This window comes from Canis lupus, chromosome 8 (assembly GCF_011100685.1).
Source record: "Canis lupus familiaris isolate Mischka breed German Shepherd chromosome 8, alternate assembly UU_Cfam_GSD_1.0, whole genome shotgun sequence".
Classification (NCBI taxonomy): domain Eukaryota; kingdom Metazoa; phylum Chordata; class Mammalia; order Carnivora; family Canidae; genus Canis; species Canis lupus.
The window spans coordinates 6,455,718-6,482,458 of record NC_049229.1 but is presented as its reverse complement, the minus strand read 5'-3'; the positions used below and the strand labels follow the sequence as shown (position 1 = coordinate 6,482,458).

Sequence of the window (26,741 nt, the reverse complement as noted above, 5' to 3'; positions counted from 1 at the left end):
CATCAAATGGAGAGTCAAAATAGTTATGTTTAGTCATGCAAGATGTTAAAATAGCTGTTTATGCACCTACCCATTCTTTTTGTTTTTGCCTTTTCTATGCAGTTCAGTACATTTTGCTGTATAAAATTTGTATTTCCACTATCTCAGAAGCAAAAAATTCTCCAAAACTCATCAAGCTTTAGGGAATACCAAGAGAGAAGTGTTTAGAAATAGGTAGAGATTAGAGATAGAATTAATGTCAAAATTCCTAGCATAATCTCCCCAAACAAGATTTCTATGATGTAGTAGAAAAACAGGAACAAAAAGACAGGAAAAAGGCAATCCAAAACAGGTATTACAAAAAGGGAATCCCATGTATGATGGTGAATGAAAATCCTAGGAAAACTGTTGTGCAGCGGGCCCAGAAAGCAACAGTCCAAACTGAGGCAAGAGGTCAGAGGCTCATAAAGGGGTAGAAAGAGGACTGATGTACTTAATAGGGCAATAGTGTTCTTTACTCTGTTGGCTAGTATGGGGCTGAATGTGTGCTAGAAAAAGAATAAAACAAAGAGATCATTATGTGGCAGACACAATAATTAAATGATTAAATGATTAAATTAGAATGGCCTCCATCCCTGTCTTCTGGTATTCATACCTTTCTGTGTATGTAATTTCCTCCCCTTAGGTTTGGGTAGCACCAGTAACCTGCCTCTCATCAAAAGAATATGGCAAAGATGTTGGGATGTCACTCTTGTCATTACATTATACTTTATAAGACTCTGTCTTCTAGCCAACCTGCTTTGCCTCTTGTTTGCCTTGAAGAAGAAAAACCATAGATAGAAATAAGAAACTGCAACAGAGGGACACCTGAGTGGCTCAGTGGTTGAGCTTCAGCTCAGGTCGTGATTCTAGGGTCCTGGGATCAAGTCCCGCATCGGTTCCCCTGCAGGGAGCCTGCTTCTCCCTCTGTCTCTGTATCTCTCATGAAAAAATAAATAAAATCAAAAGAAAGGAAAAGAAAAGAAAAGAGAAAGAAAGAAGAAAGAAGAAAAGAAAGAAAGAAAGAAAGAAAGAAAGAAAGAAAGAAAGAAAGAAAGAGAAGAGAGAGAAGAGAAGAGAGGAGAAGAGAAGAGAAGAGGAGAAGAGAAGAGAAGAGAAGAGAAGAGAAGAGAAGAGAGAGAAGAGAAGAGAAGAGAAGAGAAGAGAAGAGAAGAGAAGAGAAGAGAAGAGAAAAAAAAGGAAAAGAGCAACAGAAAACATTAACCCTAAGGGACAAAAAGTTGTTCAAAAAAATAAACGTATAGAACATGGCTTAGCCATGACTAATATTTATGATCATAATCATGTAAATTCTGAATGTTGACTCTATAAGATTTCTGAATTGAGAATGAGGGGGAAAGTACATATTTGGCAGAAGAAAAATTTATAAGAAAACTAATTCCTCCCCTTCAGAGTGATAATAACAAAATCTATTTTCTGCAATTTTCAAGCACCAAGATGCATTATTTCATACATTGATCAGTGGCTTTATTCATCTTCCTCAGCTTTCCGAGCAGTCTTTCCTCATGCCCGCTTCCCTGACTTTCCATCCACCATCCCGGACACTGTCTTAGCCACTCAGTCCTTTCTGACTACTCGGCTCCTGCAACTCCCCTGACGCCTTCCTTTACTAAAAAGGCTATATATGAACATGCTGGAGGAAGCCCTCTGAAGAGAACGAATTTCATCTCCCCAATGAGAATGAAAATATTTAGACCAAGAAGACCAACCCTCCCGGGCTATTTGAAAGGGAAATCAAAACTGTTGCCATTTAGAGCCACGGGCTAAAGCTGTGGGTTTTCCTTGAGGTGGAGACCTGCACAGAGTTCCACTCAGGACAACTCAACATTGCTGGAGCTCCTGAGATTCTCCCCCAATTTCCAGCCACATCCAAATTTACTCAGAGCACATCACTGGAGGGGGAGGAAAAGAGAGAGCTAAGATCAAAGAAAGTCATAAAAACACAGTGAACAGAGATGTATTCTATAATACGTATAAATTTTCTCTATTTAAAGTGTTTCATTTTCACTGATAAATTTTATTTTATAAAACCTGAACACTTTCAGCAGTTTGATTTTTTTGAAAACTATGTTCAGAATTCATGGAATAAGGGACGCCTGGGTAGCTCAGTGGTTGAGTGTCTGCCTTTGGCTCAGGGCATGATCCCGGGTCTGGGGATCAAGTCCCACATCAGGTTCCCTGTAAGGAGCCAGCTTCTCCCTCTGTCTCTGCCTCTCTCTGTGTATCTCTCATGAATAAATAAATAAAATCTTTAAGAAAAAGAATTCATGGAATAAGATATTAAGCAAAATAAATACTGAAATGCCAGAATTCCCGTTTTTGCTTAAGTAGTGCAATCATTCATAGCAGGAAGCCGATAGATACTACCTAAAATTTTGTAAAAAAATAAATAGTCATAGGGACACCGGGGTGACTCAGTCTGTTAAGCTGCTGCCTTTAGGTCAGGTCATGATCTCAGGGTCCTAGGATCAAGCCCCACATCAGGCTCCCTGCTCAATGGGCAGCTGGCTTCTCCCTCTCCACCACTTGTGCTCTCTTGTACGCAGCCTCTCAAATAAATAAAATATTTTTAAAAAACATACAAATAAATAGCCATAGAAACACACTATTTTGTATGGAGGCAAATATCAGAAGATTTGAAATTACCTCTTTATTCTACAGGATATTGATGTCATATTTCTAAATGATATCGACACATCATTTTCAATATGCATTTTGAAGTTATAATAATTAGAATGATGTGATATTGGCCCAGAAGTCAATAAACAGATTAATGTGCCACTACAGAATTTAAAGATTGTTATAAATGAAGTTTGTGAAAAGAGCAGACTTTTCAGATGAACTAAGGTCTGGTTAAATGACTAGCATACTCAAGTAGACAAATGTTGTGCACAACCACAGGCCTCCACATGCAAAACTAAGACAAAATATTCTCCAGGTGGAAAATAAAATTACATGTTTTTGGTAAACAGTGAGTAGTGTTTTGCTCTTCTTCAAATTTGCTATTGCATACTCCGTGAACAAAGCCTACTCACAGCACTAACATAGACTCACATATCCCTCACAAACTAGTCTCTCCCTCCTTGAAGAAGGAAAAACAAACAAACAAACTTCTCTAAACCTCTTCTAGCAGTGAGACTTTGAGTCAGAGGTCTGAGTTGAAGTCCATCTCTACAAACCAACTTTGGAACTCTGGGTAAACAAAATAACCTTGAGTCTCTGCTCCTTTATTTTAAAAACTGTGATGAGTAACCACTGATAAAAGCAAGCTATCTCATTTAATTTCATGGTACCTGATGTAGACCTGCCTTGAAAACAGCAAAGCACCTAAATGAGTAATTGGTATTAGAGTGACCATTGCTTAAAAGGACAAATTCACATAAAATCCTTAGGAGAAAAAGAATATTTCCAAGATTTGGGATGTGTGTGTGTGAGTACACACATATATATGTTCCTATGTATATGTGTTGCTACTAACAATTCATATTCTTGAATAGAATATATTGCATTTGTATAGTTCTATTTTAGAAATAACACATTGCAAGAATAAATTATTTTACTTCTAAACATATTTGAATTCAACAATAAGAAAATGAGCAACCCAATTAAAAAATAGGCAAAGATGTGAATAGACACTTCACCAAAAAAGATACACAGATGGTAAATAAGCAAATGAAAAGAAGCTTAACATCATGTCATTAGGAAACTGCAAATTAAAACAACAAGACATTACAATTTAAAAATAGGCAATTAAAAAAAAACAAGCAAAAGATCTGAACAGACACTTTACCAAAAAAGATACACAGATGGAAAATAAGAGTATGAAAAGATGCTCAACATCATATGTCATTAGGAAATTGCAAATTAAAACAAGATATTACATGTCTGTTAGAATGGGCAAAATCTAAAACACAACACCAAATGCTAGCAAGGTATGGAATAATAGGAACTCCCATTTACTGCTGGTAGAAGTACAGAATGGTATTGCCACTTTGAAAGACAAATTAGCAGTTTCTTACAAAACTAAACATACTCTTACCATATGATCAGCAATTAGGCTCTTTGGTGTGTTCTGAAAAGAGTTGAAAATTTGTGTCCATGAAAAAATGTGCACACATATGTTTTATAACAGCTTTATTCTTAATTGTCAAAAGCTGGAAACAATCAAGACGTCCTTCAGGAGGTGAATGGATAAATAAACTCTGGTATATCCAAGCAATGGAGTATTATTCAGCACTAAAAAGAAGTGGTGGGGGGAGGTTAAATAGATGAAGCGCAAAGGATTTTTTGAGCAATAAAACTACTTGACTCATACTATAGTGGAGAATATATGTCATTGCACATTTGTCCAAACCCACAGAATGTGCAACACCAGGAGAGAATCCTAACGTAAACTATGGACTATGGGCAATAGCGATATGTCAATGTAGGTTTTTCAATTGTAACAAATGTACCAGGCCATAGTAGGATTCTGATATTAGGGGAAGCTGGGTATATGTGGGAGCAGAGAATAAATGGGAAATCTCTGTAACTTCTGCTTAATTTTGCTGTGAAGTTAACACTGCTCTAAATCCATTTTTTAAAAAGTACTTGAATTTCAAGTATATATGATTTAATTTGCTAGAAGCATAGAAGCACATTTAAATAATTAAAATTAAAATCAAGCTGCAACATAGGGTAGACAGTTTAGGGTTTTTTAAGGGTAGTTTTTTAAATAACATGATATTTAGAATCTTAAACATATTTGACTTTTAATTTATTCCTCATAAAATTCAACAAATTCAAACAAATTTTTAAATGAATTGAAACCACAGAAAGTATTTGAATGAAAATCATGATTTAATGTATTTAAATTAGCACTGGGGTTATACTGTATGTAGGCAAATTGAATTTAAATAAAATATTTTAAAAATTAAAAAAATAAATTAGTTCAATTCCAAAAGTTTCATAATGGTGACCTTTCAAGGAGATAAACTGGGATATTAACAACATTATCTGCTTAAATTAATTACTGAAAAGCACAAATCTTAGCCAACAAGTTAACTCCAAAAAATTGGAAAGTTAGTGAAATTTAGGCTTACATTTTATGAGGGAAAAAAATCTACCTGAGCAGCATATTAGTTGGGACACTTTTACTTTCAAATAACAGAATCCCAACTCAAACTAGTCTGGATTCAGAGTCCAGAGTGCTCACCATTACATCATGGAACCACCATAATTCAAACTAGTCTAAGGAAAATAAAAGGAGTTGGGGAATTTATACTATTTCCTGGGAAGAATGGGGTAAACCAGATTAAGTTAGGAATAGGTGTCTGCTTCCTTCTTCCTCTTTCCCCAATCTTACTGCCATCTTCCTCCTGTCTCTACTTCTTTTGCTCTCTCCATCTTTATATGTTTGGTTTTTCCCCTCATTTTTTCCTGTTGAGGATTTGATTCTTCCAAGTACTGGGAGATGGACATTGCCTGTAGTTGACTCCATGCTCACAAATCCTATACTAGCCACATCAGAGGAAGGAAAGAACATTTATTTCCCAGAGCCACCACATAAAATTCCAATGAAGCAATCTGATTAACCCTGTTTGCATCACATGTCCATCTCTAAGTCAAAGTCATTAATTTCACTTGGCATAGAAAGGAAAATGCCCCCAAATGAGGAGGGCAGAAATGGAAAAAAGGGGTAGAGAGGGAAATTAAGAAGCCAACAGTTTGATTAATATATTTAATTTGGTTTTTATTAATACATTTAATTTTTTAAAAAGCTTTCAAATATAAAAGTCCTAGGACAAAAATTAAATTTTTATTGGGAAATGGTAAATCCAGAAATGTGATTTCTTAAGATAATCTAAAATCTGATAATGAAGACACCCAGTATATTAGTTAATCAGATAACACCAAGTACTGAAAAAAGCATTTTCTTGAAAAAAAAAATGTGGCTGACATTGTCCTTTATTATTAAATATACCCTCCTGTCAAGATGAAGTCCTTTTTCCAATAGTCCGTTTAGATTTTTGAAAAAAAATTTTTTTTCACTTTGAGGCTATAATCAATCTGTAGAGCTCTGAATGATTGGTTTACATGATAAGTGACTATGGATTAGATTTCAGTGTTAACAGTGTATTTCCATTAAAAATGTTCACCACATAAGCAAAATAAACAAAATGGTTTCACCTTACTTCTGAGATGAAACCAAAGTGAAATATTAAATAATTAAGCTTAAATTCAATGATTTCCCAAAGATCTGAAGAACACTGCTCCTCATTAATGTCTCCGAAATCCTAATTCATAACTTAGGAAAACAGATTTATAGACCTTGTTCCAGTTCCACTTTCATATCTAATCTCAGTAAGCTCAAATGGTTCAGTGGCATCTCAAGTTCCAACTCTGTCACCACTAACATAGCTCATAAATCCCCTCCACCAATCTCTTTCCATCCTGATTTTCCTGCAGTGTATTAACTATCCATGTATTTATACTATAATAAGGTTTGGACGCACGTGAGAAAATGCTATCACTTGCCATCAGGGAAATACAAATCCAAACCACAATGAGATACCACCTCACACCAGTGAGAATGGGGAACATTAACAAGGCAGGAAACCACAAATGTTGGAGAGTATGCGGAGAAAAGGGAACCCTCTCGCACTGTTGGTGGGAATGTGAACTGGTGCAGCCACTCTGGAAAACTGTGTGGAAGTTCCTCAAAGAGTTAAAAATAGACCTGCCCTACGACCCAGCAATTGCACTGTTGGGGATTTACCCCAAAGATACAGATGCAGTGAAATGCCGGGACACCTGTACCCTGATGTTTATAGCAGCAATGGCCACAATAGCCAAACTGTGGAAGGAGCCTTGGTGTCCATCGAAAGATGAATGGATCAAGAAGATGTGGTTTATGTATACAATGGACTATTCCTCAGCCATTAGAAATGACAAATACCCACCATTTGCTTCAACGTGGATGGAACTGGAGGGTATAATGCTGAGTGAAGTAAGTCAATCGGAGAAAGACAGACATTATATGGTCTCATTCATTTGGGGAATATAAAAATTAGTGAAAGGGAATAGAGGGGAAAGGAGAAGAAATGGGTAGGAAATATCAGAAAGGGAGACAGAACATGAAGACTCCTAACTCTGGGAAATGAACTAGGGGTGGTGGAAGGGGAGGAGGGCAGGGGGTGGGGGTGAATGGCTGACAGGCACTGAGGGGGGCACTTGAAGGGATGAGCACTGGGTGTTATTCTGTATGTTGGCAAATTGAACAAAATTGAATAAAAAATTTATTATTAAAAATATATATAATAAGGTTTGGTAAACATTTTGGTAGCAGGGAAGATAGACTTTATAAGATTAATGCCTCTCATCACGTACAATCTCTTACAGTACTTTCAGTCGCAATGAAATGAGAGAATATGAACTGCAATCAACTAGGAGCACACAAAGACTGACTTTACACATCCCAGTTATTCATATACTGAATTGAATTCAACATCTCTTGGGTCTGGAGTCATAAATACCATCTGAAGTAGGATTTTTCCCATATGGAAAAATATTTTTTCTGTAAGTCCTTGACCTTGACCTTGCTATCCTAGGCCCTCAGAAATTTGATTCATTTCTGGACACCTGATTGCCACTGCTAAATGCATTGTTTTTAATCTGTTCCCTGCTCAATTTTGGTTACCTGAATGTAACTCCTACATTCTAGCCTGTGTCTGCATTTCTATATTTACTCTCCTTTTTAACCTGATTTGAAACTAAAGATTTTCCTTGTATCTACGTTCACCTACTTTCTTTCAGCATATTTAGGCTTCTGGCTTCTACTCCCAGACATATCCCTGCTCTGGTGGCATCTTGATTGAAATATGACTAATATTAAAATGAGTTTGCCTTGAATATACAACAAATAATGGCAGTAGGAAGAATATAGCGAGAAAGGCATCCTTCAATCAAACATTATTTGTGGAGAGCCTACAAATGATACTAATACTGCTAGACAATCAAAAGTTGTATATTGGGACGCCTGGGTGGCTCGGAAGTTTAGCCCCTGCCTTCAGTCCAGGGCATGATCCTGGAGTCCAGGGAGAGTCTTACATCAGGCTCCCTGCATGGAGCCTGCTTCTCCCTCTGCCTGTGTCTCTGCCTCTCTCTCTCTCTCTGTGTGTCTCTCATGAATAAATAAAAATAAAATCTTAAAAAAAAAAGTTGCATTGAGGGGCTGATTAACCACACCTAATTATTCAATTCTTTTATCATCTGAAACATGTCCATTTTTTTGTTTTTTTTCCTAGTATCTACCTTTTCACCATTTCTTTAAATTGAAACATTAACATTTCTTAAACCAATATCTATAATGATATTTAGAATTCATGAATTTCGGTGATTTGTGCAACACAGTCAAATCAAGAGTCAATACTCTCTGAGGAACTATCTAAAATCTAGATAGTTCCAAAAGATTTAAATATTTCATCATTCTAAAACTGAGCTTTTTAGGGGTGTAGTAGTGAGAAAAATGTATGCCAACTTTTTCTGAGAAGTAGTGGGGAATCAATTTATTGATACCAGTGGCTAAAACATTTCTTAAAACTAGTATGATTTCCTTTTGGTAATTTGTACATTACATTTTCCATTCACTAACTTTATCCTTATTTGTGTTATTACTTCTGGATGTTATTATATAAAATATTTCAGTGACTATTTAAAATTCAGGGTATTAATAATGAAAAACAATTCAATCCTTTACTATTTTAGCATTTTACTACACAACAAGAATACACAGCATTGAAAAAATGAAGATATCACTTTTTATCATGTTTAAATCTCATATCTTATCCATTCTTGTATCTTAAATCAGTTCTTTCTTATAGTTCAAGCTATTTGAGTATGGCTGCTTTGTTAGGCAGGATTTTTTCCAAGCTTCCTTTTTCAGTTGCTTTCCAAATGTGCAAAAATAATCCTGTCACAACAGAGAAGAAGAGCTTATAAAGATGCTTTAAAAACCTTATCACCAGGAAACAGTGCACAGGGTATTGTATAATATAGTGTCTTAAAATACTTCTGCTTACCTCCTCATTGATGCTGCTACAATATTTACATAACACTGCTAACTAATTCTTCATTATGTAGATTATTTATCCTCTCTCTTGGAGACTGTCTTCCTAACACATTTAGTATTATCGAAGTGAGGCATTGTTTTTATTTCTACCTGTTTAGAGGTAGTCTATCTCTTCTCAGTTCTGGGGCTCCATTGGTGGGTCAGGATTCATGTTTATTGCTCCTTGGAGAAAGAAATGAAAAAGTAGGAGGAGGTTTGTGGCAGGACAGAGTCTTGGCTAGCCATCAAGGCAAGTTGTTTATGGCTGCAGGATGGGTTATTTCAGAACCCAAAAAAATAAAATAAAATAAAGGAGTAGTTGTGGTTCAGAGGAAAAGTTGTCCTGGGAGCAGAAAAGTAAAAGTGGAAATATTTTAGAAAATATTTCAACAAAAAGACACTTTTAGTGCAAGATATCTCAGAGGTTAGGGGAAATTATTTGAAGCATTGAATATTTTCAGGACTTTTTGTGTTGAATACATTTTTAAACCCTAGGCTAGATGTTTTTGTTAACATTTCATGTTGACGAGTTGATTCACATCAGAAACAAACAAAAAATCATATATCCATGTGACCAACTCAGAGCTCTCCAAGGTAAATAGCATGTAGGCACTTAGGTCTACATAGTTTCAACCTGAAGGTCAATCCAGATGGACAAGGTCTTTGAGTTTCCTCTTTAACACTTCAACACTCTGTTAAGCCCGGTTTCCCATTAATCTTGCCACACCATGTGTCTACCATTGCAGCACAGTGCCTCGGGCCGAGATCACCTAGCTTCAAACACAGTTGTCAGTCCCACTCCACAAATAAGTCACCTCATCAAGCAGCAGCCAACAATGTCTTGGCTCATACCCACACTCTAATCTCCTGGAGCTAAACTACACTGCTTCTCAAATACACTCCTCCTCCAGTAGCTAGGGAAATGAAACCTAGAGGTCACTTCCAAGCTAGGTTTTTCTATATGATTTCTACCAATTCTCCAAGCAACGCCAATGGCAGATATTTACAGTAATAGAGTAGCTGAACTGCTTTAGATTTGTAGAAAGGAAAAAAAAAATCCAGGTTTACATTTTTTTTTCTTTAGCTGAAACGATAAACATCTAAATTTTAGAGGTTCTATAAACCTGTATAGTTTTATGTACTAAACCTAGCTGTGTATATATAAAGTGGCCATGCACCCTTTTTCTCACCAAGTCAAACAATAAAATCAGAATCATTCTGCCAAATAAATGCAGTAGTCCTTCCAAAACTGAATTCATATGGTCATTTAATGAGCAAAGCAGACCTCTTAATATGTTTAGCTAAACATTAAAGTAATGTGATAATTAGAGCATTGAATATATATTACTAGAATATGACATTTTCCTGTTTCTTATAAATAAGAAATCAAACAAATATTAACTGACTAGTAAAAAAGTGACACTTAACCATGGGCTTTCACAAAGTCACCTCTCAGTGAAGCTATGAGTTAGGTTTTATCATCCTTTTAAGACTAAGGAGAAAAACAGCCTCACAGAGAACAAGTGACTTCCCAAGTTTACTCAACACATTAAATGAGCTCTGATTCAGTTCTTTAACTCCAGCCCCAGTGTTATTTCCACTACTTGATGCTGCAATTCTTCATCTGAAAATTTAATCATAAAGAATACTACATCATTAATACACAGACATGTTTTCTTTTCCTTTTTTTTTTTAAGATTTTATTTATGTATTCATGAGAGACAGAGAGAGAGAGAGAAAGAGAGAGGCAGAGACACAGGCAGAGGGAGAAGCAGGCTCCATGCAGGCAGCCCGACGTGGAACTCAATCCCAGGTCCCTAGGATCAGGCCCTGGGCTGAAGGCGGCTCTAAACTGCTGAGCTACCCAGGCTGCCCACAGACATGTTTTCATTCCACCCTGTAAAATTTGCTGAGTACATTGTGCTGTCCTCTATTAAACTGCATAACCTTGGACAGGGCTAGGGTAGTTTTGATCTATTAAAACAGATCTGATTAAAAACCTACATTAGAATACACGGCTAAGAATTTGAAAAGCAAACATACATTTTCAAGCTCATGGTAAGTTCTGTTTTCAGGAAGAATGTTTTTAGATGATTTATAATGGGAATTTTTCAAATTACTTATTATAATAAAATACTTGATTGTACTTAGTAACTGTACATAAGCATATTTTAAACCATTTTAAGAGGATGAACATGATTTAAAACTCCTTATACTAATTTCTGCCTGATGTAGAGGACTTATAACAGATGCATTAAGGAGATTTAATGAACTTCACAAGGATAAAACTTACAACAGAGCACTTTCTTTAATGCTGAATTTAAACTCTTATACAACACTAGTTTTAGAGTACATTAATGAGTTTTAAAAAATCTAAGTAGATTTAATGTGCTTGGGATTTTATTTTTTTTGTCTATCCATAATGCAGAAAGGTGCGTTGTCTCACATGAAACTTTGTTGAACTGTAGATAAGTCATTTTTATGATACTGTAAATAGCACTACATATTATATTAAGTGTGTTCAGTAGGTGTTAAATAATAATTTTGACTTAGTTCCACAATTTACATGCAATACATTACTAACTTTTGGACCAAAGAATGGTATGCCAAAATGCTATTTGAAAATGGAACATAACTGAATGACTAGTCTGTTAAAAATGAAATTAATGAGAGATGCAGCCATTTCATATCCAGTGTATTCATCTCTACTGTTTTAGGTTCTAAGGTGATTTCAGTTGTAAGAGAAATAAAATACCTTTTATCCTTTCTCTATAATCCCCAGTGTGTATTTGTTGGCCATTTCCCTATATTAAGAAACCTACCATTGTTTATAAGATCAAAGTACGATGAATACAGAAAAAGGGGAAGAAAGCAAACTACCTTTTACGGCTTTTTTTAAATTATAGGGTTAATCATTTTCCATAGCTATTAATTACTCTAATCAGCAGGTCAATTATTTAATCATCCTCCACTTTTTATTCTTTAAATTTTCATACAATATTCTTGACTACCTGAGAAAATGGAAGTTTCAGGACTTACAAATACTCTGGTTTTCCACTTCTTTTTAAAAGTTTAAAAATCCTCCTCAACATTTTTGTATGCTAGCAACTTGGTTCAGATAGAGCTTATACTCCCTGCATAATCCAATAAAAATAGCTTATGTGTGTTTAAAGTGCTTTATACATATTAATATTCTCACCAATACATTTGATCCTCCAAGTCCAGAAAAATATTTGGAAAGTTTATGTAACTTATACAACTATCATCCACCTAACCACAGTCCCGACTCTAGAACTCTATACCTTCCAATGGGAAGAGCCCTAGTAGAAACATAGGTAGTAGAAAAACCTTGGGAACTGTAGAAAAACAAAAAGAACAAATGTACAAACAGCTTAGAATTAAGAAATTTCCCAAGTCTGGCTGCTGACTTCCAGGAAACAAATTCCCAAAGAGGTTAGAGGTTCCCCTATTCTCATGGACAAATTAGTCTCTAAATTTTCTAAGCCTTGACTTGATTTCTTACCTGTATAAGGGAAATAACTGATATATCTAAATCCTCTACAGTGTGCCTCATTTTATTAAATCCAGATCTTCCTAAGCAATATGGAATTCTATGTAGTTTTCCATTTAACTACTATCATAAAAATGTTGTCTTTATGCCATTTGTAATTTCATAATTTCATTTCATTGGATAATGAACAAAATCCAGTTTAATTTTAGAACTATAATTGAAACCTGCATTATTAGAAAAAACTAAACAAAGTATAAAAAACACAAAAATTTTGTTTTTAAGATGGCAAAAGAAATCTGAGGCTATTTCCATAAAGAATATGATTTTTTAAGTGAAGAAAAATTAGGATAAAGAGAGATATTCAGAAATAGAATGACATAACAAATTTTGATGACAAAGATCTCTCTCTCTCTCTCTCTCTGGATCCTCCTAATTTTCCATAAGAACTCAGGAGCACAGAATTGATGATCATAATTCACATCTCATGGCCACACTAATCGCTAGATTGTGAAAAGGACAAAAGGTAGTTGAATTCATCTATAAAAGAGAACATGTACAAAAGAAAGAAGAAAGAGGTATGACCAACAACAAATATGCAAGTGATTAAGAAGTACAAGAGTGATTTTCAAAAGGCCAATAACCAGAATGCAATGAGGCTTGCCAAAATTCTAAAGACACGCAAAATAGGGTTTTAAAGTTATGCTCAGAGAAAATGAACATGTTGCTTCAAAGTAACATTTTTATAACACATGACAAAGAAAAAGCTATACCATTCAACTTTTATTTCCATCTTCTCTGTCAAGGATAGCAAAAATAATGTTGGTGAGAGGAAATTGAAACCCAAGAAATATAAGACTGTAAGAAAGCAATTCTTTCCCTAAATGACTTTACATCTTTTGTCCCAGATGAATTATATCCCAGGTTAAAAAAGGAACTTTCAAATAAAATGTCTGTACCATTGAACTATTTCTTGAGGCACTGTGAATAATCAGAAAGAGATAACCAAAATACTAGAGAGGGAAAAAATGGTTAATTTCTTTTTAAATTAAAAATTAAGGACTCAGCCGTAAAGAAGAATGAAATCTTGGCCATTTGCAACATGTATGTATCTTGAGGGTATAATGCTAAATGAAATAAGTCAGATTAAGACAAATATGTTATTTCACTCATATGTGGAATCTAAAAAACAAAACAAACAAAAAAAACAGACACTTAAATATAGTGAACTGGTGGTTGCCTAGGGCAGGTGGGTGGCAGGATGGGTGAAAGAATAAAGGAGATTAAGAATACACTTACCATGGTCAGCACTGAGTAATGCATAGAATTGTTAAATAGTTACATTGTACACCTGAAACTAATGTAACACTGTGTATTAATTATACTTGAATAAAAAATAAGCTAAAAAATTAAAAATGGGGAAAAAATTAAGAATTCTATACTATACTGGAGAGTTTGAAATTAATTCCATAGAAAGTTCTAGAAATTATTATTATAATATGGTTTATGAACAATTGGAAACAAATGATCATTAGGAATCAACATGGGTTCACTAAACACAAATCATGCATGTCTCATTTCATTTTGTTGTTGTTGTTGTTGACAGATTTAGCCCATTTATGTACTGAGTGATTTCTAGACACATATTGCAATTCAGGCAAATTATCAATTAGGTATGATCTTGGATGATATATTCATGAACAAGCAAAAGAAATTATTCAATTCCATTATAATTTGCTAATGGTTTGAATGGTTGCACTAAAAATATATCATACATAACAATCTGGAATGACATTTTTAGTGGAACAGGATTTTGTTTCAGGCTCCATTCTCATCAAATGTATCTGAAAAAAAAAAAATACTGCATAAGATTGGATTAGGCAGAGAAAAGCGGTGGTGGCTAGGGGCCATAAGAATGTACCTCAAAGACCAACTACAGAAAGCCTAATTGACCAAGCGCTCCTGCTGCTGTACTGAAATCCAACTGTGTGTTTATGCTAAAGGTACGTCTCGGAAGGGCTGTTCCTAATCAACAACTGAGCCTGGCAGGGATACTGAAGCAAGTCTGTCCCTGGAAATTGTGGGACTCCCTGAGAGGTGATTTTGACTCAAGGGCTCCCTGATGGCCTTGCTGGACCTTCTTGTAATCCAGGATTAGATCTCAAATCATATGAGAGAAAACTTAATCAGTTTGGCACCTAGGGCATACACACGGATCACTGGATTTCAGGTCTTGGCTAAAAAGAAACTCACAGTTGGAGCTCCAGATTCTAAGTATGAGAGTTTGATGTAATTCCAAGCTCTACTCAATGGGAAATGATAATAAGACTATAAATGATAATAAGACTAACTTCCTCAGAATTGAAGGGCATCAGTAGATACAATGGGCAAGACAAAAGCTAACAAATGAGGGAGACTTCAATATCTTTGTATTAATCTAAAAGTAGTTCATGTTTCTTCAAAAGACACCGATTTATGAGTAAAATAGGGTCACAGGAAATACACAAAAATGGTTTGATACTGCTTTTGAGAAAACAGTTGCCCACATACTCCAGTGGTTCAAGAAACTAGCCTTCCTTCTATCAGGAAATCTCATTTCCTTTCCCCTTCCTCTTCTGTGCTGCATGTAATGGATGGCTCCTTCCACCAGAGGCAATCTTTCCTGATGTATGCTAGTGTGGCTCATAACCTGGCCTGTAGAGGTCTTTCTCTTACTTTGTTAACCAACCTGGAAGAATGTGACTTTCCATTATTTATGTTTTTAGGAAAGATCAAAAGATGCTTTATTTTCTCATTCACAGATATTCCTAGTGGGATTTACCTGCCAGCTTTCCAGATATATATGGATAGCACTGAATGTACTTTAAGCTCTCAGGCTAGAAGCCAGAAAACATAATAAAAGACATATTCAAAGAATGGCTCAGCAAGAATTTGAAGATACTACATTGGAATTCAGGAGAAACTATGCCAATGGATATAGATTTAAGAATCATCTTCATTAAAATAGTAACTGAAGAATCAAAAGAGATATATTTAATAAGGCAGGCAGTGTAGAGAGAACACAGGGCTAAGATTCAATCTTAAAAACTGCCAATGTGACCTGGTCTTGGGGACCCATTTGAGCCTCTCCACAGCTCAGCCCTTAGACCTTTCCATGGTCTCTACTAGCTCCCTGTGTTCTTCATTTCCTTCCATCTTTGCAGAAGCTCCCATAGACTCAGCTTTCTCCATTTGGTAGTTTCCACCACCATTTCAATTCTTGGGATTCTATTCATGTCAGCTAAACAGTAGCATAGTCTCCCCAACTTTCTAACTTCCTTTGAAAATTATGTAAACTCTTATCTTTCTCCTCAGAGTCTCTGTGGCCACTATAATAAATCACAAACATACACAGAAATATACACAACTGTACATGTGCACATATGCACACATGAGGGACATCAAAAATAAAAAGGACTAGAAAAACAAGCCATTAAATGTAGTTTTTAGTCTCAATTGAACAAATAGGGGTAAATGGATACCTGATTATCTTCAGTTAGCCGTATGTTTTCATTTTCCTCAGAGACAAGAGCCCATTACACCTTCCTTATTGCTTCATCCATTGTCTTTTTCTATTTTTGAGAGAGGGAGAGAGAGTGTACATGAGCAGAGGGGAGAGGCAGCAGCAGGCTCCTTGCTGAGCAAGGCACCCCATGGGGCTTGATTCTAGGACCCTGGGATCACAACCTGAGCTGTAGGGAGACATTTAACCAACTGGGCCACTCAAGCACCCCACCTCGTTCATTCTCTTAACCCTTCTTTAGAAACTACCACTTCAGAAGTTCTCTTGTACTTAGCACAGTATTTTTCAAACTCTTTTATCCATGACCCATGGTAAGAAATATGTTTTATATCACTGCCCAGCAAACACATAGCTATGTGTGCATGCATATGTTTGAAATAATTCCTATCCCTACTGCAACAAATGATATTATTTATTTTTCTATGTTTTTTTCTCTTGCTATTGGTTATTACCTATTAACTAACCTCATAGCCATCTATTAAAACTAGAATAGGGCAGCCCCGGTAGCTCAGCGGTTTAGCACCACCTTCAGCCCAGGGCCTGATCCTGGAGACCCAGGATCGAGTCCCATGTCAGGCTCCCTGTATGGAGCCTGCTTCTCCCTCTGCCTGTGTCTCTGCCTCTCTCTCTCTCTCTCATGAATAAATAAATAAAATCTTTTAAAAAATTTAAAAATTAAAAAAAATCTTTAAAAAATAAATAAAACTAGAATAGAGCCATATTTTGAAAAATCCTGAATCAAAGACCAAATTAATGCTTGAAGATGAAATACATGGAGAAGTAAAACTGTTCCCTTTGTCTCAAAGGGCTCATGTGCCCTTTCCCAGACCTTCTGGCAGGCCTCATCCACACATCTTCTGCCCTGTTTAACATTTTCCTGTATTTATTCATACTGAATCTATGGGGGAAAGGGTTGAAACTCCTGGTAAGAAGTATTCCTAATTACGAGGGCACAGGATGAGGCCACAGAATAATAGCACTTCACTTCCTTCATATCTTTTCTCAAATGTCACTTTCTCTATGAAGTCTTCTGTGGCCATTCCATCTAAAATCCAAACCTCTACCAATGTATATATCCCCATTCTCCTTAAATATTTGTTTTTCCTTAGCAGTTGACCCTATTTAATATTCCATATATTTAAGATACCTATCTTTCTTATTCATTATCTGTTTCTCCGCTATAATATTAATTCCAGAGAGACAGATGCAAAGAACAGGAGTGTTTAAAACACACACACACACACACACACACACACACACACACACAACTTAGAAGCCGAGAAAGAAGAAAACAAACATTTTTCCTGAGCTCTCCTTATCCAGGAGAGATGTGGCAAGGCCAAGTGTAGCTAGACTGCATACCCTATAGCAAACATGCACTGGAGAGGAACCCTTACCCAACAGTGCTCTACATACTTACAGGGACAGGGACAGAAAACAGATTTGAATGTAACAATGGAAAGTTCTTAAGAAAGTAGTCTTCAACTTTCCCTTAAAACCTATTCAAGATTTTAGAGGAAAATTTTAAGAGAAAAGACATGATCAGACTTGTCTTTTAGAAAGTATACTTTATTATAGTGTGAAGTTGGTCAGACTAGCTATTAGCAGTTCCTCTTGTCACTCTCTACCTTCTGAGAAATTGGCTAAGGCTTCTCTAGGTTAAGAAATTTGGCTGGTTGAGACCTCAATAAATCGTAGGTAGTTCAGAGAGATGCTTGGCTCCATTAGCTATAAGGAATATGTGCTTAAGTGTTGCCGATGAAGTCATTATGTGCAAAGCACAGAGAAGAGGGATTGCAACATAACTTTGTGTACTTTATTCCAATTTTTAAAATTATAGTAGACCATAAGAAAAAACTTCTTTCACCTTTTAACTCTAAGGAGACTAATCAAAAATGTTTGCTATCTGGCATAATTTGCTTTTTACAAGATTTTAATACAATGTGATTCCTTTCTCCAAGGACTCTAAAGTATTAAAAGATAACAAAATCTTTCCTTCTCCGATACTGATTAGAATTTTATTAGAACCTTGGATTTTTTTATATCTTCTCATTTCTAGATCAGCACTATTCAATACAGAATGTGAGGAACAAATACATATGTAGTTTAAAACTTTTATATACTACATTAAAAAAAGAAACAGGTGAAATTAATAATATTTTTATGCACACTAATATATCTAAAATATATCAATTTCAACATGTAATATAAATAATTAAATGAGATATTTTGCCTTCTTTTTTTTAATAGTCTTCAAAATCTGGTGTGTACTTAATACTTATAGCATATCTCAATTCAGAAAAGCCACATTTTAAATGCTCAATTTGCCTTATGTGGTTCATGGTTACCATATTGGACAGGCACATTTATATATCTTTTTTGAGGGAAAATATCGATAAATGAGAGTAGAAAGGAATATTTACTGAGTACCTACTGCCAGCCAGACTTTACCAGCAATTTCACATAGATTTAAAATTTAATACTCACAAAAACATGTCTAATAGTTAATATATTCATATTTCAGATGAAAAAACTATCACTCAGAGGTTTAACAAACTTGTCAAAAGTCATCCAGCTAAAAAGTCTATCTGGACCCAAGATATCCTCTGTCCACCCCTCTTTCCTTCCTCAAAGCAAATATCCTTACTATTATCAATAAATATTTAAGCTATAGTAAAGATTACCAAATGCCTAAATTGTTAACTATTAAGGCAAGGAAAGAGGAAATTGCATTCATTTTCTTTATATTTGAAAGGAGATGTGTATATTACCATTATATCACCCAAGAAATGTAATTCTGGATTCACTGATTTGTATATTTCAAGACATGTTTTTCACAGAGATCATAAATTTGGAATCTCTAAAATGATATCTAAAGCTGATACTTGTCAGTTTCTGTCATTATCAAATCAGTCTTTTTACAAACTGAATTTCTTGGTCTTGGTTTTGAAGGGCATGTGAATATGACAGTGTCAAGGTCTGACTGACATAGGCTGAAGAAAATATGTTTGTTCTGATTTGCTGTGCATGAAAATATTAATCCCACAACATGTAGGCCTATATTTACAAGGCATTGCAAATTGATGCTCTGCATATTTTGGTCACAGATAATTCTAACACAGTTGAATGTGAAATTGGCCGTGCAGTATTAAGAAGATAAAAAAATAATTATTGTACTTATTTTGTTGTTTGAATTTGATACATACTAATAGTTTAGAATTGCTTTATTTTAATAACCTATCACCATTTTTTTTAAAAGCGTTTTTAAGAGTTTATAAAGTGTTCTATGGTGTGTCTGATTGAAAAGCAAGAAAATAATTTCTTTCAAAAGTATAAAATTCCAGATATTATTATTGTGAAATAATAGATTACAGAAAATAATTTTTTGAAATAGAGTGTGATTTAGTCCTACAAAAAAAGATACATGCATAATATATATATAATTAAAATCATTAAAATATTCTATTTGATTTTTTAAAATTTTATCTATGATTACAGCAAAACTGAAATACAGTATACATATATTTTAGATAATCAAAATAAATAAAAACCAAAAAGAAATATCTTTACTTTTGGTAACTTAGTAAATCACTAACTAATGAATAATTCATATATTTTATCGGTGGACAGGAGTTTGTTTTTATGTAAACACTACTAATTGTCTTTGATTTCTTTTTAAAACTTTGATTGTTTAAATATTTTTGATGTTTTGAGATAATGTTATCTGTAAACAACATGGTTTATTGATAAGAATCTAGGATTCAATCTGAAAACCTGAACTTGAAATGATTTTTGATTGAATATCACTTTTTGTCATGAATATTAGATAATACAGAATTCGACATAACTATAAATGTTTGTTTTACATAAAATGTGATTTTGTCAAATAAAATAATAATTCAGATGAAAGTGTTTAAATTTTATTTATTTGGTCTATATTTATGAGAAAATCCTGATTCACATAGAAAGTTTCTAATTTGGATAACATGCTAATTTTTGTTAAATTTTCCCTCAAAATTTCAAAACAATTTCTTCTTTCTATGGCAAGTGATTTAGAGAGTAACAAGTGTCTTTACATTCACACAGTATAAAGAAAAACAAGTAATGGAGAGCTCTGGAATATTTTTTCTCTTGTCCAGTTGAATTGTAAAGATTTTCATGTATGTCAGCCTATGAATTAATTAGTCAAGTAACTTGTATGCATAGTCTTGTAGTCTCTTAGCTTTATTTTCAGACAATGCACTAATTGTGTTTTCCTAGCTGCCTGCTAATCTAATACAATTGTTACAATATAATAGAATGTCATTTAATAAGTGCATTTTCAGCATCAGATTCAAATTGTGTTTGCATACATTTTTCATAACATTAAGCTGTTTCATTTATTCTGAAAGAACTTGAAAGCTTTATTTTTATGCTTACTTTGTTTTGTTTCAAATAATGTTGTAACTTGGCAGAGATTGTAGAACTCTTTTCAAAATTTCACTGCATACCACACTGGGGATTTGAGTAATTTTTATTGCCATAAAATGATCCCCAACAAAAATAACTTTAACTTTCTTTTCTGTTTTTTCTTTAAATTTCTAATGACTTTGTAGAAGAATTTCCGGCATAATGTGTTACATCATGGCATAATGTTTAATATAGTACATGTTATTTCATCCTAAACCAGAGCAAATTCATAATTAAATTCTTCCCTTTTTTTCATTTTTTACCAATAATTTTAGTTTTAAAAGTAATTATATTTTATTTGAGGGTTGCTTGTTGGGTCAGTGGTTAAGTGTCTGCCTTCGGTTCAGGGCGTGATCCTGGAGACCTGGGATCAATTCCCACATGGGGATCCCTGCATGGAGCCTGCTCTTCCTTCTGCCTATGTCTCTGCCTCTCTCTGTGTGTCTCTTGTGAATAAATGAATAAAATCTTTAAAAATTATATTTTATTTGAAAAAAGTAATAAAAAAGTTAAGAATACAAAGCTTACCATAAACAGTCATAGAAGAATCTAAAATTTAAAATAAGTGCTAAAACTATTTTAACACTATGTGTATTAGAGTTCTCCAAAAAATGCATCAAAGGGATGATTATAGACATGTGTGTGTGTGAGAGAGAGAGAGTACAAGGAGTTGGCTCAATGATTATGGACACTGAAGTTCCAATATCTACAGGGTAAGCTGGCAAGCTCAAGACCCAGGAGAGCAAATAGTGTAGTTCCAGTGTGAAGGCAGGCAGGCTAGAGACCCAGGAAGAGCCTGTTTCCATTTTAGTCAGGCTTTCAATGAATTGAATGAGATCCACTCATTTCACAGAGGGTGATATGTTTTCCGCAGTATGCCCATTTAAATGTAATCACATCCCAAAATACCCTCAGAGAAATACTCAGGATGTCTGACCAAAGATCTGGGCAGCCTATGGCCCAGGCAAGTAGACACATAAGATTAATCATCACACCATATTATATACACAGAGTTTGTTATATTCGCCAATCCACAACAAAATATTACCCTATGATTTGATCCTGCACTCACAGATATGCCTGATCCTCACCTGGCATTAAATTGAATGCAAAGACATACACTTATGCTATAATAATTTCCTTCCTTTCACAGTTTACAATTCTTAGCATGCAAGGGTCTGAACCTTTTTGGTATCGGTGTAGCATTAAATTATATTGCAATGATTCAATGAAAAGTTTCAAATATATGCACAGAAATGACAAACAAGCTTTTTTCTGATACATATAAAAAATGAGCTAACCTGGCAAAGTAAGTTAACTAATAGTTTCTGATGTTTTAAATACAGCATACAACATCTTTGAGAGACTGTGCTGCTTTATTTTATAGTTGAAGTTATTTTCTATTAAATTTTTACTAACTTTCACAGACTCTGAGTCCTCTTTGTACTAATCCCTAGCAGCCACTTTTTGTTCTTATTTATGGGTCACAGATCATTACTTCAGAAAGTAGCACATTGAACATCAACTCTCTAAAATTTTGTAAAATATCCATGAGACCATCTGGAAAGGAAGAATTTTCCACTTAATAATAAGGAATAAGCATATTTTAAACTCTGGTAGGAATTAAATAACCTCTCATTGATAGTTGGGAATTAAAAATAAGTAGCTGCTAGAATTCAACCTATTTCAACCTATTTCCTGTTTTCCCTCCAGGTAGTTGGGTTTCTGGGTAAATTTGGCAAAATCTTTGTGATTCGGTAAAAATCAACTGTCATACAGGAACCCTCTCTGCCCATTAACTTTCCGGCTTCGTACTCTACACTGGCAAAGTGTTTCTGGACATATATGCATTCTGCCACTTTATTGTCCTTCAAAAGTACATTGATAGAAGCATTTCTTTTCCCCCTTAAGAACACAAATCATATCCTTATTTGCCCACCATATTTTTGGCCTTTGATTCTTACCTATGACCTGAGTGAAATTCAATGAAACCTCTGACCTAGAAGGTCTCATTGCATTTTACTTAGAAGCAAATCAGTTTGACATCAAAACCCAGAACAAGGGCTCTTATCCCTGGGCACCGTGTATATGTATGCAAAATTTTACAGTTATGTACATGTATACACATTTTCCTGGGTAAATTCTGTACTGTTCACTGCGTCTTAACTATGTTTTTCATCCCAAATAGGTAAAGCCCTGAACCATTAGGAAGAACCAAGATTCACCAATTTCCTTTTGTATTATGGTTCTCTAGGAAAACAAGAAACTTTGTAGAGATGATAGATGATAGATAGATTAGATAGATAGATAGATAGATAGATAGATAGATAGATAGATAAAAGAGTGAGTGAAAGAGGGATTTTAAGCAATTGGTTCATGTAATACACAAGGTTAGCAAGTCTGAAATTCACAGAGCAGGCCCTCAGGCTGGTAATTCTGGCAAAAGCTGATGTTGCAATCTTGAGTTCAAATGCAGTCTGGAAGTAGAATTCCTTTTTCTTTGGAACCTCAGTCTTTTCTCTCAAGGCCTTCAACTGATTGGTTAAGGCCCACTCACGTTATAGGAATGACTTGCTTTACTCAAAGTCTCATGTAAATGTTAATCACATCTAAAAAACGTTTTAACAGCAACTCTAAAACAAACATTTGATTTTTTAAAAATTGGGTACCAAGGCCTATGCAAATTGACATACAAAATTAATCATCATACATACTCTTTATGCCCAAGGGCACCTTTCTGGGAGTACTGCCTTTTGATAGTAGTATTGTGACTCACAATAAACATTCAATAAATGTTAGCTTTGTATCTGTACATTTTAGCCTGCTCTTTGACTTCAGATCTGAGAGAGATCACCTACCATACTTTGGCTAAGAATGGACTACAATTCTTTATCCTAACTGTCCTCCAAAAGCTCGTCTGAACTTCTTTACCACTGTGCAAAAGGATATATCATGCATACTATAAAACCTATTTCATATTGGGTAATGTCAACAAGATGAACTAGTCAAGTCAAAGATAAGTAGACAGGAAACAGACAAATAAAAACAGCGCCCTTAATGAAAAAACAGGAGTATAAGGAGGAAACAAAGAAACAAATTTAGAGACAAACTTTCGCCTTGGCCCTCCAAGTTATTAATTGATTTGCTTCTTGAAATAGGACAAAGTCCTAGACTCATCAAGACCCAGTTTTCTAAAAATTTATATTGCCTAAATTTAAACTGGCAAATCACTGCTCTTTAGCAATTCTGTCTTTAATTTACTGTTTAGTCTCTATGAAAATAATTCTTAAGTTCAGGAGGGAGGTTATGAGGAAAAAGATACAGTTGAAACCATTTTTTTAAGATAAATATATACATTCTTTGGAGGATTTGCCCTCCCTGGGGAAAATACTTGTAATAATTATTGTTACAGATAAGGGTACATAATATTCCTGAGATGATATGCTGACAAATGTTTGAGGCTACTTCTGTAGAAGAATTATGGAAGTGTTGGGGCACCTCCGTGGGTTAGTCAGTTGAGAGTCCTACTCAGTTTCAGCTCAGTTCATGACCTCAGGGTCCCCAAGTCACACTCTGTGCTCAGTGTAGAGTCTGCTTGTCCCTCCCATCCCCCCCCACCAATCTGAAATACATAAAATATTTTCTTAATGCTCTCCTCTCCCTGTCCTTGTCTCCTGAAAGATCAACTTACAGTCTTTAAATTAAAACATCATCTTCATTCTACCATAGCTCAGCTCTTTCTTGATATTCATTATCTTCCCTTACTCCTCAGGCAGAACTCCCTTCCTTGTCATAGCTAACCCCAATGAATGGTCTTGGTCTTCTTCTCTCCTTTCCACCCCCAAGACCTGAGAACATCAACAGGTGATCTGAGGATACCAGCACCTAAAACATCCTTTACTCACTTAAAGCTCTCTTTTCTGGTCTCTACTTTGATATTACCGAACCAGAATTTCTGAAATAAGGCCCAGATTTGTCACCCTTACCTAAATTCTCTGGGAACTTCTTATGTATATTGATGATTTAAGAAACACTGCTCTCAATGATTACCTCTTACTCTAACACATCCAGAAGTTTCCTCTCATTGTCTTTGAAATCTGACTCCCATTCCCCAATTTAGTCTACATATTCATTGAGATTACTTATAACTCCCTAAATGGTCACTAAAATGACATATTTCCAGTCTCTATTCTTCCTGACCTCTTTATTGATTTATTTTTTCTTCCTGACCTCTTTACAGCATAAAAGAATATTCATATCATAAAGCACTGAACTTCTGAAATTTCAAAAGTTGACCAAAGGAAAGAAAATATAACATAAGCAGGTGATTGATGTGTTATTCCATACAATGAGCCCTGGTCCCAAATGGCACCAGATGGGATACATCAACCTATTGTCATCTCAGTAGCTCATACAGTGTGAGCTACTTGATCAGTGTGTAAATCCAGTGTTGAAATTATCTTTTACATGCAACATGGTCCCTACATGAAATTCAACTATGACTTATGATGCTGGGAAGAAGTAAGGGAAGGAGAGAGGGAAAGAGGAAGGAAGAGAAGGTTGGAAGAGAAGAAAGAAAAGAAGGGAGCATCTATTTCAACTTGTGGGGAAAAAATTACTTGTGTTGAATTTCTACAGAAAAACTATGTGTCTATATCTACTGTGGCACTTTTGTAAAATAATTTTGACTTTACATCATTTTCAACTTACGTCTTGAAGTAAGAATTATAGAAACCATAGATAAGATGAAAATTCACTGTATAACTAACTATATTCTTTATTAAACTACTTCCTTCTTTAGCCTCAACAAGTTATTCTCCTCTGGGTTTTTCTCTTTTATCTTATTGTTTTCTATCTTGATCTTCCTGATTCTTTTCCCTAAAAATGAAGGCATTTTTAACCCTTTCTTTCTTCCTTCTCTTTCTCTAGCTTCTTCCACTAATCGGTACCAGTTGTAGAACAAGGCCATCACCTAGTGTCTAACTTAACTTCAGCCAAGGGTAGAGGTCTTCTGGTAGCACCAACTCCACCAATTTAAGTATACTTGAAATAAAGTCCTAGGTCCTAGGTAATGGATTCTAGTGACCCAGTCACAAAGGTCAAGATGCTGTTTTGCTACCCCAAGTTTCCTTGTTATCTTTCAGGTCCATTACTTTTTTACTGAAGGATAAATTGCCAGTGTCTATGTCATCCAGAAGTTAACAGGAAGTCTCTGTTCTCTCCTCTGCTGATCTTGTTCACAGGTTGAGGTTCTGCCTTGAAATTCACTCAGTGAGCTGATTTGTTGGCCTATGCTCTCTGTGAAGCACTATCAGCTTCTCTAATTTTAAGTTCTATCAAATAGTGAAGCTGAGAAACTGACCAAGTGGCTGGTGAGATAGACCAGAGACAGAGCTCCAGTGGATCCAGGTATGGAGAATGTGGTAGCTGAAAGCAAAAGAAATAGAGGGATAGAGAAAGTTCTTGTTGTATGAGAGGTTAGTTAGCCTTTAAGGCACTTTTCATTTTATAACTATTCTTCAATATTAGACTGAACTTAAACAGGAACTTTTAAAATTTATGATATGTTCTCACTTTTATTCAAAAAAGCACACATTTCTATGTTTGAAAATGTCAAAGAATCACTATGAAATTAGTTCTAATCGGATACTTGCCATTAGTGAAGTGTGAATTCAGCAGCATTCAGAGGAAATGGCTTTCTGAACATAAAAGTTAATCTATCATGCTAAAAGATCATTGAAAACACTATTTTATAAGCCAAATTGATGGCAGCTATATTAACCAAAATATATTTGCAAAGGAAATTTTTAAGAAGTATATCTTTATTTCTACTAGATGAAAGTATATGTATATCTCCACTCATACATAAGCAGATAAAATTATAGAATATTTTATAGTTGGGAAGGATTTAATTAATTAAGTCTAGCATTCTCATTTTGCAGATAAAAGTACCAAGGCCCAGCAAAGGCAGAATAAATAACACATCTAACATCTAGTTACTGGCATTACTAACTGTAGACCTCTTCTCCAATGCTATTTCATTTTTGCAACAGCTATCCACTGAATGCCTTCTCCATGTACTGGAGCAAAGATAA

General features: G+C 34.9%; 1 long non-coding RNA gene across 2 annotated transcripts in view; it reads right to left on the bottom strand.

Moving 5' to 3' along the window:
- Positions 1 to 8,256: 8,256 nt before the first annotated feature.
- Positions 8,257 to 26,741, bottom strand: part of LOC111096972 — a 66,377-nt gene continuing 47,892 nt past the window's right edge. For both annotated transcript variants that reach the window (XR_005363081.1, XR_005363080.1), the window contains 2 exons: positions 16,157 to 16,246; positions 8,257 to 8,989 (listed from right to left, as the gene is read on the bottom strand). This is a non-coding gene — a long non-coding RNA (uncharacterized LOC111096972). The remainder of the gene's footprint in view (positions 8,990 to 16,156; positions 16,247 to 26,741) is intronic.